The following is an 11489-nucleotide window of genomic DNA, read 5'->3' as shown; positions in this document are numbered from 1 at the left end:
TTGGAAAACCTTGTAACAAATTACAAGTTACAATCATAGTAGAATTAAAATTAATTTAGGTAAAAGTCAAAACAGACATAAATGATTTTTCATAAGCTTTTATAACAATATTTTTCCATATAACCATACATTTGCATATCTTTCTGAAAAGTTAGCTGCCAGTGCACCATCATCCTAGAGTTCTGAATTGGAAAAAGTGGAGATTGATCTGCCTTTTGCCACCGATGCTCAAAGTAAATCAACTGTATTTAAGTAAAAAAAATGAGCATGATTTAATACCAAGAGTTCTGTGCCTTCAAAGCTGTGCTGTCTGGTGATGCTAAGAATAGTTGGCACATTTCACGTCATTAAATAGCATTACATAGATAAAATAGGGGACTTAAACTGAAAAATGGCCCTCTATCAAATGTGGTTTGTATTGTGCCACTGTTTGCTCTCAACTGTTTTCTCCAATAGTAAGATAAATTGTAATATATATATATATATATATATATATATATATATATATATATATATATATAATGATTATAGAATGATATATATATATAGAATGAATATACTTAAAATGAAAAAGAAAAGTTGCATATTCATTAAAATATGCCTCTTAAGTCTTGCAAACATTTGACATTGAATTCACAGACACAAGCATGTGTTGTTCATGGACCTACACAATAAGACTATTCTAAGTTTCCGTGAGGCTTTCTACTTTATGGTGTTTGTCTACAACAAACAATTTTACTATGCTTTGTAATGTAACCCTATGTATGTTTTTTATTAGAAGAATTTAAAAATTCAGCTTCCAGACCATTAGGATCATTATTATATCATTTAATACATCACATTATTGTATCACAAAGCATACCAAGACTTTGTAATCCAGATGTGTAGGTTAGATGATGCTACTTGTTAAAAAGTCTGATGTCATTTATAATCATGAGTATCAGAAGACTCAACTGCAATAGTCAATTTCTGAGTTCACGAAAAGGACTGACTGTTTAGAATATTTTTATTAAAGTTCTTAGTATCTACAGTTACTAGAAATACCTTCTAACCCAGTAAAATCTAAAATTAAAAAGAAAGAACTTGTTTTTGTGATTCTTAAATAGCATGTAGCAAACAGCGGTTGCATCTAAACAGAAATTAGATGGAAGTCTTTACGACAATGAGATAAAAGAAAAGTGAGAAATTGACTTCCTGTAACTATAAAAACACTGTATTTATGTATTTTGAATATCTGTATATTTGTAAAAAAACATATTTTTCTTTTGTATAAATATACATTAAAGTAATGCTTCCTATTATTGAGAAAAATGTTTTATATTGAAAACATTGTCTGAATGTTCCTCAAAAACTTTTCAAGCAAATGGAGAGTTTGTACCTTCACTGAAATCAGATGACAATTTTTGTACACTAGATAAAAATTGACTAATAGAGTCATTTGTGTTCCAGATATTTATCTTGATGGTTTTACATATTTGGAAAGGAATGTTTTCTCTTTTATGTAAATATAGATAAAGTAGAGTTGTTTGAAAAGATTACTCACATTAAAAATATTGGCCTGAGAGTTCCTCAACTATTTTAAAGCAAATAGAAGTCGTATCTCCATTGAAATCGCATGGAAGTTTTTGTTCAGTAGATAAAAAATTGATTAATAGAGTCATTACAGCCCTGAAATAATTGAATACTTATTTTGAAAATACTGTGTATTTTGAAAAAATGTTTTCTCCTTAATAAAATAAAATAATATTCTGGGGTCTTTAAAAAGATGGCTTAGAATAAAAAACATTAGTATTTTTTAATTAACAACTTGGAATAAAAATAATGCATATGGAACTGATTCTCTTTGTCCCTAGAAACTGACACAGTGGGAATAACTATGATAAAAAAAATGTTGACTTACACAAAGTCTGGTTTCTTTCCATCTTTCTGATAAGTGTTCCTCTTTTCAGCAAAGATAGTGTCCATATAATTAGCTCCAGACCCACTCCTACTTCTGTCCTTCTTCAAGGCACTGGAGGATATGATACTAGTCAACGACTGTAGATATTTAATAGGGCTAGCAACAATTACAGTGGATTTCAATCATCGTTCTCTTTCCTTTAATGTTTTTCTTTGCCCTCATGGCTGCTTCAGTTTTTGTATTAAAGATACACGTAAAGGGTGACATAACACCAAGATGAAAGACATTGATCCAGAATATTAGACATCATTATAAATGTTTTAAAATGTAGATATTTTAATTTCTTTAGATTCTAATTTAATTACATTTCTCCCTTTTCTTACTCCCTCAGATATATTTTTTTTTTTGATTTTTTGAGACAGGGTTTCTCTGTAGTTTTTGGTGCCTGTCCTGGAACTAACTCTTGTAGACCAGGCTGGCCTCGAACTCACAGAGATCCGCCTGCCTCTGCCTCCCGAGTGCTGGAATTAAAGGCGTGCGCCACCACCGCCCGGCCCCCTCAGATATATTTTAAATTTAGAATTTTTTCTTATCTATCTAAACTTTGATCAAGATTAATGGCCTGTCTTAGTTAGTATTCCTTAGAAACTGAAAGTCCAATGTATGATCTTCATGTTCTGGATCTCTTGAATCAGAATTTTCCCAGAGGAAACCAATAACACAAACATTTGTATAGATTAAGAAAATTTATGTTTCTGACTAAAATACTGAGAGTATGTGTGGACTCAATAATCTACACATTTTGAAGTGTAGCTTATATCTTGTAGTGTTCAAGGCAAGAACCCCATGGTTCGTACATCTGGTTATAATGAGTCAGTAGCTCTTATAAGATTCTGGTATAGGAAGAACACCATAGGTTTGAGGCTAGCATGATCTACATAGCAAGTTCCAGGAAAACCAGGGCTACATAGAAAGACTGTGTCAAAAGTAAAAAGAAATAAACTAATAATGTATTGTAACATTTGATTAACAGGAGACCATGTTTTAAAAATCTTTCCTCAAATGAATCTAATTTAGAGCCAATTTTGAGAAGGCCTAACCTAGAAAAATTACTAATTTCTCACATATTTATTAATGTAACTATTTTTTCACCACTAGAAAGTTATAGTTAATCATGATATCTATATAAATCTAGTTATTTGTGAGCATAAGCATTTGTGTCTGTATTCCATTTATTATGTTACCTTCTAAGGTAAATATATAAAACACATAGGGTTTATTCATATTTGATTAAAGCATTTACTAATATCTTACTATTTATTAGTTCTAGTAAGGCAACTTTTAGAAATATAAAAATAGATATATATGTTTTTAGGTATTCTGTTTCACTTAAAATTGTCTAACTTTGTTTTCAAGAGACCCGTGCTCCCTTTACTTTAATAGTGTTGTTCAATTTACATACCAACCACAGTTGCCCTTCCATCCTCTCTTCCCACACCTTCACTTTCTCTTCACCCCACTCCCATCCACTTCTCAGACAGGTTCAGGTCTCCCAAGGACAGTCAAACAAAGTTTGGCACCTCAAATTAAGACAGCATAATGGACTATTAGCTGTAAAAAAATAATGACATCATGAAATTTGCAGGTTCCATTGTTTTTTGTACAAATTTTCCCTGTTTTTTCAACTATTATATGGATGCAGTTTCCCCACATTGGGTGTCATTCTGTAGGCAAAGATTACTTTATCTTTTCCTGGATGCTCAAACTCAAATAATAACACTGAAACTGTATTAATTGCAACACTGCTTGAAAAATAACACAGGTTTCTTACTGACTAGCTCTTATATCTTAAAATAACTTGTTTCTATTATTCTTTGTATTGTCACAAGTTTGTGACTTTCTGAATAAAGTTCCTGAGATCATCTCTTTTGCCAGCTACATTATATCACCTTGACTCTGCCTAATCTTTTATATGTATATGTGTGTGTGTTCAGATTTCCTGTCTAATTTACACTACTAAACCATTGACTAAAACAGCTTCATTCATCAACCAATAAAAGCAACATGTATACAAAAGAATATCCCACATTATATTCCCTTTTCTGTCTAGTAGATTTTAAATTTAACATAGTAAAATTATATAGAACAAAACAGTTATGAAGCAAGAATTACAGTTAAAATAATTTTGTGAATTGTCATAACAGTTACTATCTGTCTTTAACTCTTCAAAGACCTCAGAAAGATAAAATATTACATAAGTAAATAGCAAGTACCTTGGAAGCAACATCCAAAATTCTAGACATCTTGCTGCCTGGACAGTCAGCCAAAGTTTTTCTGTAATGTCTGGACATCCATCTTCAGCGTACAGGCCCATAGTATCTGTCAGACTTTTCCATGAAGCCAGAAATTTGAAAGACTGTTTTGCTTATACTGAAAGCTTGTCAGTCTCTTCTGTATCCTACAGAATTTCTGGCAGACTCTTTCATGAAGCAGAAAACCTGAAGTATTGGTTCACCTTCTTTAGGGAAGTTAGGTACTCATTTTTTTGGGGGGGGCTGCATGTTCAGTTTATACAGCATACCATCAAGCAGTCGAAGTAAGAGCAGTTTTTTGTCCAAATTGTTAGACTTATCACATTGAAGACAAATATAACAGGGTTCTTCAATGTCCATCATTCTATCTGAAGTAATTGGTGGTGTCAGAAGCAGATTTTTCTCACTGCTGAGAAAAGTTTAATTTCTGAAAACAATTGTATTTTCAATAAATGCCATAGTCTGTAGGTCTTTGATGTGCTGAAGATTATCTATCTAACTCAAATGTATCTCTGTATATCTAGAAAACCTAAGTAACATAATTAAAAGTTTGATTATTACAAATTATATCTAGTTATCTACAAATTTTAATTATACATTGCATTTTTAAATGAATTGCAAACACAATCCTTTAAACAAGAACAGAAATACATAAACATAGTATAACAAAATCGAGCTTAAATTTATATCAATAGACCAAGAGCCATACCAATATAAAGTATACATCTCTATATCATACCCCCCTTTAAATGAAAATAAATATTTATAAACAATCATATTGGAAATTTGGGCATAGTCTGCTTCAAACTTCTTCCTGTTGTTTGTTGGACAAAGTACATTTAGGGTTCATAGAGACCTTTCTGTCTTGTTCCATCAAACCATATTAGCCTGGAAGGGATCCATAGTTTCTCATCTTCTGTACATGCACCTATTCTTCCTTCATGGTTACCCACTAATCAGCTTTTTATTAAAGGAATATCAGTGACAAATGTTTACAGTGTACAAGAGCATTAGCCCACAGCAATCCTTCTCATTGTCATCACTTGCTAATAGCCACTCAGATAGATGTAGGACTTGATGATCATCTTGTTGCTCCATGAAGGAATTTTGTCTAGTTTGATTTTACATAGGTCTCTGCATGCTGTCATGACTTCTGTGAGTTCATATGTTCAACCATTGTGTTGTGTCTGGAAAACACTTTTACTGCAGTCATCCATGGTCTTTGACTCTTACAATTTCTTCATCTTTTCATCAGTGATTATCCTTGAGACTCAGAAGGGAGCAATGTGATATAGATACCCCTCATAGGGTTGATCACTTCAAAGACTCTTATTCTCTATTTGACTACTTTTAAATCTTTGTAATAATTGCCTTCTACCATAATATGTTTCTCTGAATAGTGTTGAGAAATCTCTATTCATGTTATTTATTATATTGTGATTTTAATGATTTTATTTTATTTAGTATCTGTCAGATCCACATATATAGTAAGTGGAAGCAGACTCCAAGGTTATACTAAAAATGTCCTTGGTATACTTTATTTCAAAGAGAAAAATGATAGTCATTCAATCAGTATTTACCATTGCAGTTAGGCTAAATTCTGACTAGTGTTCAATTCTTGTTACTGTCTTTATAGGAAGGACAACAGTCAGATTGAAAAGGTCAGGCAAAATGACAGTAACTAATTCAGAAATGAGATGTCAAGAATTGGAATTATAAAGCCAAGATTAACCTATAAGCAATTCAAGTAGATTTATGCAGAGAGACACATATGCACATAGACACAGAAGTTAGTTAGAACAGTATTCAAATTGAATTGACAAGGTCACCAAAACAAGCAAACTATGTGAGCTTCAAAGTAAACTTTTAAAGAAAGGGAAAGTGAATATGAATTCTAAGACTGCAGGTATACATAATATATTGATGCTACACACAGCATAACTGAGCTGTGTTTAGGATAAATAAACATTTCTGTAATTAATATAAATTGGGGAACATATTAATTATATGAATAATTTCTTGTTTCTTATTCTACCTATGGTGATTACAGTTTTTTTTAAAGTTTATTAAAATATAAAAGTTTCCATTTTCACCCCTCCTCCCAACACCCTCCCACTCCCCCCACTCCTCTTCCCTCTCCTCTTCCCTCTCCATCCCTAAGAGCAGTCAGGGTTTCCTGCCCTGTGGGTAGTTCAAGTTCCTCCCCGCTCTCTCTAGGACCAGGAAGGTGAGTATCCAATCAGACTGGATCCCCAAAAATCCAGAATATGCAGAGGAAACAAGTCCCAGAGTCATTGTCAGTGGATTTTTAGAAAGACTTCGGGCCAGCAACATTCAGAGAATCCAGCCTCCTCAAGAGAATCTGGTTGGATCAAGCGCTCCTTCAGTCCCAGTCAACTGGCCTTGGTGAACTCTCATTAGATCAGTCACCTTATATCAGTGAGTGATCGCTCTCCTTGCGGTTCTGATTTCCTTTTTCATGTTCTTCCTCCTTCTGCTCCTCCTTTGGACCTTGGGGGGCTCAGTCCGGTGTTCCAATGTGGGTCTCCGTCTGCATCGCCATCCATCGCCGGATGTAGGTTCCTTCTGATCTTGTCCTCCCTGCTCACGTTCTTCTTCCTTCTGCTTCTTGGTTGGACCTAGGGAATTAAGTCCAGTGTTCCAACGTGGGTCCCCGTCTCTATCTCCATCTATTGCCAGATGAAGGATCTATGGTGATAAGCAAAATATTCATCAGTATGGTTATGGGCCAAGGCCAGAACCTGAAGAAAATTCAGGTAGTTTTCCTCCTGGAGATTGGAAATAGACAAGAATTCCAGGTAACCAAGGGTGCATGGGGGGTTGGGAGGGTAGTTGGAAGGGGAGGAGGTTAGAGAGAAGGGAGCAGGGGAGGAATGGGAAATGCTCGGGGGACTGGGAGGGGGGGAGGGAGGAAGGATAGATATGGGTTCAGGGAAGAATATATCTCAACTATGGAAATCAGTTTAGGGTTTACTAGAGACTTGACTGTAAATGGGATCCCAGGTCCAAGGAGAGATCCCCCACATTGTTCTCTGGTGATTACAGTTTTGAGTATTTGAAAATGTTATAAGAAAATATTTCAGATAAATATGTTTCACTGTAAATATGTTTTAAAATATTGTCAGTATCTCAAGAACATCTGAGTAAATGTTCTAAGATTTGATAAAGAGCTGAAGAGAAAGTCACAGTGCTATGTCTTCAAGTAATTGTCATAGTCACAAAAAATTAGTCGTCATCGTCTCGGCACTGCAATTCATATCAACTATTATCTCTTGAAATTTGAAATTTTTCCTCAGTACTAACTCCATCTTCTATTTACACATGAAAAAGCTAAGGCCTGTAAGTGAAGCTCAATGTTAAATCTTTTTAAATGTTGTATTTGATATTCTAGCCCATTTACTAAGTTTTGTGCCATGTCCTGAACACTGATAAGACAATAAGAATTGTGTAATCTGGTCTCCTGCCTAAAACAGGAACTCACCAAACTGGAAAAGCTTCTCATGAGACAGATTCTTATAACTCCCATTCCTAATAATGACCGAAATTAAAAATAAATATCTTAGCTAAATGTATGTTCTGCCGAATTTATAAAACCAAAGTTCATCCTAACAAAGAGTTTGGAAGTTATCATTAACATTTGTGGCCACTTGTAAAAGGAATTTTTTTAATTGTGCCCCCAAGACAACCTCATGCTGTTTTAAAGTTTTAGTGCACATGTGTCATTCTTTGATATATCTATAATCACTGTTCCATCTGTATGTCTGTTGAAATGATAAATACCATGATTAAACTCACTTAGCAGAGGAAAGGGTTTGCTTAGCCAGCAAATCCTAATCACAGTTCAACTTAGAAGACTACCAGGGAAAAGCTGAAGCAGGAACTTTGAGGCAGAAACTGAAACACAGATCATGGAGGAAAGCAGCTTCTGACTTGATCCCCATGGCTTGCTCAACTTGTTTTCTTATACACCTCAAACCGACCTGTCACAGTTGGAGCCTTCTCCAATAACAAACATGTATCAAGAACATACTCCACAATCATGTCCACAGGCAAATCCAATGGAAGTGATTCCTAAGCTGAGTTTCCTTCTTCCTATGTCATTTGTGGCAAGTTGCAAAGGGCTCCCTAACAAAGTCATTAAACAGCTATTTTATGGACATGAAACTACTGTACACAGGAAATTGATCAATAGAAACATGTATGAATAGATATGACATAGCAACCACAAGCTAAGTTGTGTCATATGCATTTTCTATATTATATTTCTTAAATGCATTCTATGCTGATTCAATATCGTCATTTTATTGTATAGAATGAAAGGTTATCGTAAACAAAATCTGGGTTATTGCAAAGTGTTTCCAGACATCCTGAGTGTTTTCCCTTCAGCAGCAAGCAAGGGAAAACTGGGTCTTACTTTGTTTGACTTCTTTGATTTACTTCTGCAGCTTCTGATGTCTGGGCACTGAATGTTCTCTGACTCTCTGTGGGTACTTCACACAGGCCACAAAGATCTTGGAAAAGGTCAAAACACTGTAAATTTTGAATCCAGCTTCTCAACATCCCATTGTCTACTTTGAGATCTGGCTAGATTCTTAAAGTATTGGAGTAGAAAAGCAATCTTAGTAACTGTACATGTTTTTAAAGATCAATAAGTGGCTTTGATTTCAAGCCATTTATTTTGTATTTCCCTTGCTATTTTCCCTAAGGTAAAAATGCTTATTCAACTTTAAGAGATTTTTTTTCTTTTTAAACTAAGTCTGATAATAATAATAACCACAAGAGTCAAGTATTTGAAAGCTAACACTGCGGTATCAAAGAGGAAGAGGACATTAGACACAATAGTTGTTCAAGCAGTAGTAAGAATTCTAAATAGTTTGAGTTATTGAGCTATTAAGTTTGAAACTCTTGCTAACTAAAACTCACCATACTGAACCATATAATATTCTTTTTATTGACTTTTAGTGAACATGACAACTAACTTAGAGACGTTTAAATCATAGAAAAAATAATTTTTTTACAAATCAACAAATTACTATGCAATGTTTAATAAATGTATATGTGACATGTTTATATAGAGTTAAACACATTCTCTCTTTAAATACTTGTTTATGTGAAGATTTTCAAAACCGCTTGTTTCAGGTTTGTGATAGTTTATAATTTATGATTGTGATCTGTGGTCCTGTCAACACATTACTCTGGTTTCTTCTTGTTAGCACTTCTCCCCTTCTCCTCAGACTCTGTCAAATCACCACTCCATGAACAGTATTTTTGAGATTAGCGTTTTAAGATTCAACATTGAGTGAAATACTGTAGGATTTGCCTTTCTATGTCTGGCTTGTTTCACTTAAAGCACTGATATCTAGAGGTAATGTATTGAAAGAAAATGGCCCCCAAGGGGTGTTTTGTTATTAGGGGGTATAGCCTTGTTGGAGGAATTTCTTCACTATGGAGGCAAGCTTTGAGGTAATTTTCCATCAGTATGATGGTCAGTTGACTTCCTGTGGGCCCTGAGTCAACATGTAGGACTCTCAGCTCCAGCATCACATGCCTGCATGCTGCTATGTTCTCTTTTATGATCATAAAGGACTGGGCCTCTGAAATTGTAAGTTATCCACCTCAATTAAATATTTTTATTTATGAGTTGCCATGATCCTGGCGTCTCCTTGAAGCCATAGTAAATCCTAAGAGACTACCTCTATTGATACTGTCACAAATTTTAGGTTTTCTTTTCTGTTGTGAATGTATGGTGTTTTCTCAGATATTGTATACAAGGCTCTTTCTATTCTTTGTCTATTGTGAATTGTTCTGCAATCAATATGGGAGTCTCCACTCTTACACTTTGATTTCTTTCTTTTGGGGACATTTAGATGTAGCAGTGTCTTAATACATCAAATCAAAATCCATAAATTTTTGAGACATCTCCATACAATTCTCATAATTCTTTTGATGCCAATGCACACGTCACACCAAGTGTGCAAGGATTCCCTTATCTCATCACACTTTTCCCTGTACTTTATCCTTTTAATAATCATTCTTTCTGATGGAAGACAAAATCTCACAGTGACTTCAATTTTCATTTTATAATGGTGTTTTCATATGTTTTCTTTTGTATATCTTCTTTTGAAAATGTGTATCTCGGATAATTGATCATTTTTAATGTAGTCTTTTAATTACCCTTTGAGAATTTTATGCAGTATATTATTTTCATGTTCTTTCCTGTCTCTGAACTCCTCCCAGATTAAATCCCTACTTGCCCTACTAACTTCATGTTTATTCCACTCTCTTAAAAAAGAAAAAGAGAAAGGAAGGAAGGAAGGAAGGAAGGAAGGAAGGAAGGAAGGAAGGAAAGAAGGAAGGAAGGAAGAAAGAAAGAAAGAAAGAAGAAAGGAAGAAAGAAAGAAGGAAGGAAGGAAGGAAAGAAAGAAAGAAAGAAAGAAAGAAAGAAAGAAAGAAAGAAAGAAAGAAAGAAAGACCACTTCTGTTGTCTAACTACTCTTGAGCATGAAACTTTGTCTAGAGTGCAGGGTATCACTTCATTGAAGAAAATAGATTTTTTTTTTCCTTTCCCAGGTGTTATTATTTGCCAGTTGCTTATTGACTAGGGTTGAGATTTTTGGGCCCATTTTTTTTTTACCTCCACACTAGGCTTTCTTTTTCACCATTTTTTACTTTTTAAATCTTGCTCTTTTTCTATTGAGCTTTGACCAGTCTTTCTACACTCTGGATATTAACTCCTTATCATGTGAATTAATTGCGATTATCACCTCCCATACAGTAGCTGTCCTTTCTTCTGTGCAAATATTTCCTTTGATATACAAGTTGATTCTGTAGGCCATGTTCTAGTGATGTCCCCGATCTGTCTGGGCTCCTACAAGTCTTCCCCACTTGTGCAGGTTCCTTGAGCTCTGCCTAACGTTCAGTTGTGGGTCTCTGCATCTGCTCCTACCAGTGGCTGGATGAAACCTCTATTTTGAGTGAATCTTTGTAGCTGGTATTGATTTGGGATATGACTTCATTTACCTGTATGTGGATATTCAACTTTCCCAGTGCCATTTATTGAGAAGTTTGTCACTTACTTAATATCTACTTTTGGAACCTCTGTTAAAAATTCGTTGAATACGTACATGTGGGACACCTTTAGGCTGGCTAGTCTGTTCCATTGCTCCATTGTTTTATTCAAATACTATGCTGTTTCCGTTATTGATTCTTTGTATTATTTTATTCTTTGTATTATTTGTAAGATAGTGCAAGGTTTC

The sequence above is a fragment of the Myodes glareolus genome, chromosome 2, assembly GCF_982192425.1.
Source record: "Myodes glareolus chromosome 2, mMyoGla1.1, whole genome shotgun sequence".
Taxonomy (NCBI): Eukaryota; Metazoa; Chordata; class Mammalia; order Rodentia; family Cricetidae; genus Myodes; species Myodes glareolus.
Note: the sequence above shows the minus strand (reverse complement) of the source record.